The 5,363-nt window shown below is 45.9% G+C and overlaps 1 long non-coding RNA gene across 1 annotated transcript; it reads right to left on the bottom strand.

Moving 5' to 3' along the window:
• Window positions 1-230: 230 nt before the first annotated feature.
• LOC148124081 (uncharacterized) lies at window positions 231-3,552 on the bottom strand. Its single transcript, XR_015740449.1, has 3 exons — window positions 2,382-3,552; window positions 874-2,305; window positions 231-361 (listed from the first exon to the last, which is right to left on the bottom strand). It is a non-coding gene; the product is annotated as an uncharacterized LOC148124081 (long non-coding RNA).
• Between the last annotated feature and the right edge of the window lie 1,811 nt (window positions 3,553-5,363).

Raw genomic sequence — 5,363 nt, 5'->3', positions numbered from 1 at the left:
TTTGGTACTCAGCACATAACAAACACTTTCTTACCCGGTATCTGGCATTTCAAAGACATTCCAAAAAGTGTGATAATTCCCAGCGCTTCAAAGACGTTCCAAAAAAGTAACTGGAGTCTGGTACTGCACTCCCTTACTTCAAGGACATAATCTATCTTTCAACATGAGATTTGAGTCATAAAAAGGATACTTTATTAACGCTTCTCACAATATCCCCCCTGTTCTCGTTCCATCCTTGACTCAAACTCAGTTAATAATAAGTCTGCTGCCTTCCATCCTTCTTCAGGAGATTCCTCCAGGTTCTCCAATGGGTCATATTGTTGTCTTAACACCATCATTTGTTCAACAACCTGCCTTTTGGCTATCAGGGAGAGAGTGCTATGAATGCGGATGAATATAGGAAGAACACATGGTAGTATTACACATCCCGCTGCAATGATATCAATGAGTGCTACTATGGCTTGTAACCCTGGGAGCTTAGGAAACCAGGATCCAAACAGGTTCCCCATATTGAATCCTTCCCAAGTCTGGACCGGTACATGGGCTACTTTTACCATTCGGTCTGCTATCTCCTGGATCACCTTTCCACTCTCATCAATTTCGATGCAGCAGTTTGTTAGATTAAATTTCCCACATACTCCTCCCTCCTTAGCAAGCAAATAGTCCAGAGCCAAGCGATTTTGCATTATATATGTTCTTGAGCGTGCACTTTCTTTAGCTAAATGTGTCATAGTCAATATAGTTTCATTTGTGATTATTTCTACTACAACTCAAAGACCCACACCCATTATCTCCCTCATCCATTGCCTCGCAGGCATCAAAGGTTACTGACTGTGACACGTTGGGGTTATAGAAGTCATGGTTCACCATTACCTTGTTCCCTGCCTGAATCTTTATAGTACCTATGTGTGGGACCATTCGGGTCATAACATTTGACACTCCCTCCATCCTTACAAATGGAGTAAGATGTCCCATTGTAGATACAAGTCCCGGAGTCTCTTTTCCTGCAACTCAGTTGAGTATGGAAAATTAGAGTCTTTGTCACTCGTGTCCCTGTTTTTGTTGTTTTTATGCATTGATCACATTGTCCCTCAGTCTTAGCTTTTGTCTTTATCTCAGTCTCTCCTCCTATCCTGCTCATGAGTAGGTAAATAGTCACTAGGCAAATCAGCTGTATGTTACCGCTTCAGAGTTTACTTCAATGGCTGACCGTCCACTGGAATGGCCTTCCAAGGTTTCTCAGGTTCCGGTGCCCTCTTGACTCTGCTGTAATGCGTCCAGACTCCTTCTTGAGTGTGAACTGCAGATTCAGTTGTCAACAGCACCTGGCACGGGCCTTCCCAGCTGGGCTGCAGCTTCTCGCTCTTCCAAGTTTTTATCAGGATCCAGTCTCCAACTTCATGGGGATGTTGGCTGCCAGCAAGAGGTGGTCGTTGCGCCAACAATCCCTGTTTATGAAGAGAAAGCAAAGACCTGGACAGTGTCTGCAAATATTTTCTCAAGAACAAATCTTTGAATTCAGGAACTGGATTCCCTATTTTTGCCAAGTAGGGTCACCCCATTAGCATCTCAAATGGAGAGACCCCAGTGTCTTTCCTTGGACATGTTCTGATTCTGAGTAGTGCCAAGGATAAATTCTTTGTCCATGGTAACCCATTTTCCAATTGTAATTTTGTCAAATGTTTCTTCAATTCCGCATTCCCCCTCTCCACTTTAGAACTGGATTCTGGGTGCCACGGGGTGTGTAAATCCCATTTCACCCCTACAGCTCCCATCACAGACTGTAACACTTTTTGTGTAAAATGTGTCCCCCTGTCAGAATCAATAGCTTCCATCATCCCATAACGAGGAATGATCTGTTCTAACAGGATCTTGGTTACTGTGGGTGCTGTGGCTCTCCTAGTCAGATAGGCCTCCACCCACCCTGTCAGATGATCTTTAATCACAAGTAAATATTTCCACCCCCCTTCCTCTGGTAATTCAGTGAAATCAATCTGTGCTCTCTGGAAAGGCCAGCCCACTAGTCTGCCCACCTGTTCCCAACTACCTCTGGGGTGTTCCCTTTCTGATGAGCATTCACATGCACTATTGCCACTTGATATGGCAGTTGCAGGGCCTCCAAGGCCTGTTCCACAAGCTGTAATTGTTCAACTTGTTTCCCATCAGCCTTGATAAAGCCCCTCTCCTGCCAGATCTTACCAAAGGTTTGGACCACACCCCAGGCGTATTTGGAATCAGTCCAGATTGTCACATCAATTCCTTCAGCCAACTCTAAGGCCCTTTTCAGAGCAAACAACTCGCACTTCTGCACAGACCATGAGGAAGGAAGAGAGCCCTTTTCTATGACCTCCCCTTCTACTGTCACGACTGCAAATCCTGACTTCCTTTTTCCTTCCTCAACCCTGCTTGATCCATCCACAAACCACCTTTCCCCATCTTTCAAAGGAGTGTCTTCCAGATCCTCCCTCACCTTTGTCATCAAATCTACTTGCAACAAACAATCATGATCCTCAGCTTCCCACTCCTGTCTTCTCCCTTCTAGGAATTCTGCTGGATTCAAATTCCTGTCTGTCCCAATCACTACATCAGGGCTGGTTCTCAAAATGGTCTCATATTTGAGAATCCGCCCCTCTGTCATCCAAGTTGTTGCCAACTGACTTAGCACAGAAGTGACCTGATGAGGAGAATGCACCACAAGCCCCCCACCCAAAGGTTAACTTCTTGCTCTCTACCACCAACATAGCTGTAGCAGCCACAGCCTGCACACACCGGCCATCCTCTCACCACCGGCTCCAGAGTTTTGCTCAGAAAGGCGATGGGCTGGTATTGCCCCGCCCCCCTCTTCTGCGCCAACACTCCTAGTGCCGTTCCCTGGGCTGCTGACACATACAGATGAAATGGGAGCTCTAAATTGGGCAAAGCCAAAACCGGTGCGGATGACAGTGCCTTCTTTAAACCTTCCCATTTTTCATCATCTCCCTCTAACCATTCTATACTTTCTCCTTTTCCTACCAGCTTCCTGTGCAGGAATTGAGCTAGCACAGTGTACTGGTCCACCCAGACTCTGCAATACCCCAACAATCCAAGGGCTTTTGACTTAATGCCCCAAATATTTCACCTTCCTTTCCACAAACTGGATCTTTTCCCTTGAAACTGTCAATCCTTGCTCTTTCAGCCAATTTAACAAAGCCACAGATGCTGCTCTAACCTCTTTCTCTTTCTCCCCAGTCAACAACAAGTCATCCACATACTGAATCAACATGATCCCTTTCCCTTTCTCAAAAGACACTAACTTTTCTTCCAAAGCCTGTCCAAACAACAAAGGGCTCTCAGTATAGCCCTGGGGAAGTACTGTCCACCTTAGTTGCTGTTTTCTCCCAGTCTCAGGATCATCCCATTCAAATGCAAACAGGTCTCTACTTCCCTCCTCAAGGGGGCATGCCCAGAAGGCATCCTTCAGATCTATCACAGTAAACCATTTGTCTTTGGGAGGAATTCGTCCCAAGATAGTATAGGGATCAGGAAATCCTCCTCAAATCATTAACTAATCATCCTTATTCCCTTCCCGGTATCCCACAGCTGGATACTGAACACAGGCAACAAATCTCTCCCCAGCAAATTTACTCCAGAATCAGGAATATACAACACTTCAGCTTCAGTCACCACTTCATTCATTTCCAGTCTAATTTGTTCAAACACACCACATCCTGTGATTTTCCACTCACCCCAACTACTTTTATCACTTTCCTTGATCTATGTGCACCCTCTACCGGGTCACACACAGAAGTCCGGCTTGCGCCAGTGTCTATCAGGAACAGCCACTCCTGATGGTTAGGACCCACTAAAATGTTTACCAATGGCTCCCCGCAGGTCCTCTTAAAGGAGCTGAAACAGCCCTAATCATCATACAATGCATAACTCCGCTCTTCTCGGTTGGTAGGACACTCGCCGCAAGAAAGTGACCTTCCTTCCCACACTTGAAGCAACTCCTATCCATTCCAGGCTGTCTCATTCCCATGCCTCTTCCTCTGGAACCTCTTCCTCTACCTCAGAAACCTCCCTGATTGTATCCCCAAAATTCTCTCTTCTTTCTCCAATTGGACCCTTCCCAAAATTCCCACTTTTCTTTACTTGCTCTTTCTTGCAGCCTGTACAGCTGCAACCATCATTGTGATTTCTGTCTGGTTTTTACAGTGTCTCTGTTCACAAAAACTTGTTGGGCTGCTTTCAGGAGATCAACCATTCCCACAGCTCCCCAATTATCCATTTTCTGAATTTTCTATGGGGAATTTTTGATCTCCTGCCACTGCCCCTTGTTGCCCATTCACTCTTTAATTCCACGCTCTCCAGGCTGAGGTCTGGATGAGATTCCAAAATGTACATCAGCTCCTGATAAGTGTAATCATTCGGACCCAACCATAGCTCTAACTGTTCGGCCACCTCATGAGCATTTTCATGAAGCTTTGGAAGAGTCTTCTTCAATTCTCGCAACTCGGCTGGTTTTATGGGGACAGCCACAAAGACTGTCACCGGATTGCCTGCAGCATTGATCCCATTAGGGACTTCCCTAAGAGGAAATGCATCCACTTCAGGTTTTTGGCTGAAGGGAAAATTTGAACATCTCTTCTCAACTGTTCCACTTCTTTTCTCAGCCGCGGATAAGGCGGCTGAGGAGAGGGTTGTGGCGCCGGCAATGGCAGGGCCGCTGGAACATTGGCTGGTACATTATTCAAGTTAGGATTTGAGGGCGGCGGACTCTGAAGCCAATCATCCGTCTCACTTTCATTGCCCTTTTGTTGCAAATTTCACATGAAACCATACCTCTATGTATGCAATTTGGGTAGTCATTTTGTGTTGGAGAATATAGTCTCGCAATTTGGTCATCCAATAGGTACTGGTTTCCCCCTCAGGACTCCAGTGATATGGAAATTTAGGATCAATCAGAGGATATTTTGGCCATCTATCTTGACAAAGATAAATCATGTTTTTCTTTTCGAGACGTCTGGTGAATTCCTTCAGATTCAGGAGAACCACTGCTTAAGTAGTTGTCCCAGGGTCGAATCTACCGGAATAGGTTTTCTGCCATTGTCAAATCTTCCCTGTCCCAGACAGGCTTCTTCCAGGTCTCCAAGACCCTCGCTTTGTCCCTTTCCCATCTCTATTCTTTCAGGCTCCCAGAGCCTTGACTCACCAGTCCCAGTCCTCCAGCAAGCGCTGGATTCTCCCAGAGAGTTTAAGGACCTCTTTCTTCCAGTCTCCTAGTCCCAATCCTCCAGCAGGCGCTGGATTCCCCCTGGGAGTTTAAAGATCTTTCTCTTTTGGGCTACAAATGAAAGGAACAAAGTTTACCTGATCTGATCACT

This window comes from Pseudonaja textilis, chromosome Z (genome assembly GCF_049901715.1).
Source record: "Pseudonaja textilis isolate UNSWEBS1 chromosome Z, rPseTex1.2, whole genome shotgun sequence".
NCBI classification, from domain to species: Eukaryota; Metazoa; Chordata; class Lepidosauria; order Squamata; family Elapidae; genus Pseudonaja; species Pseudonaja textilis.
Note: the sequence above shows the minus strand (reverse complement) of the source record. Positions and strands in the feature narration are given on the sequence as shown.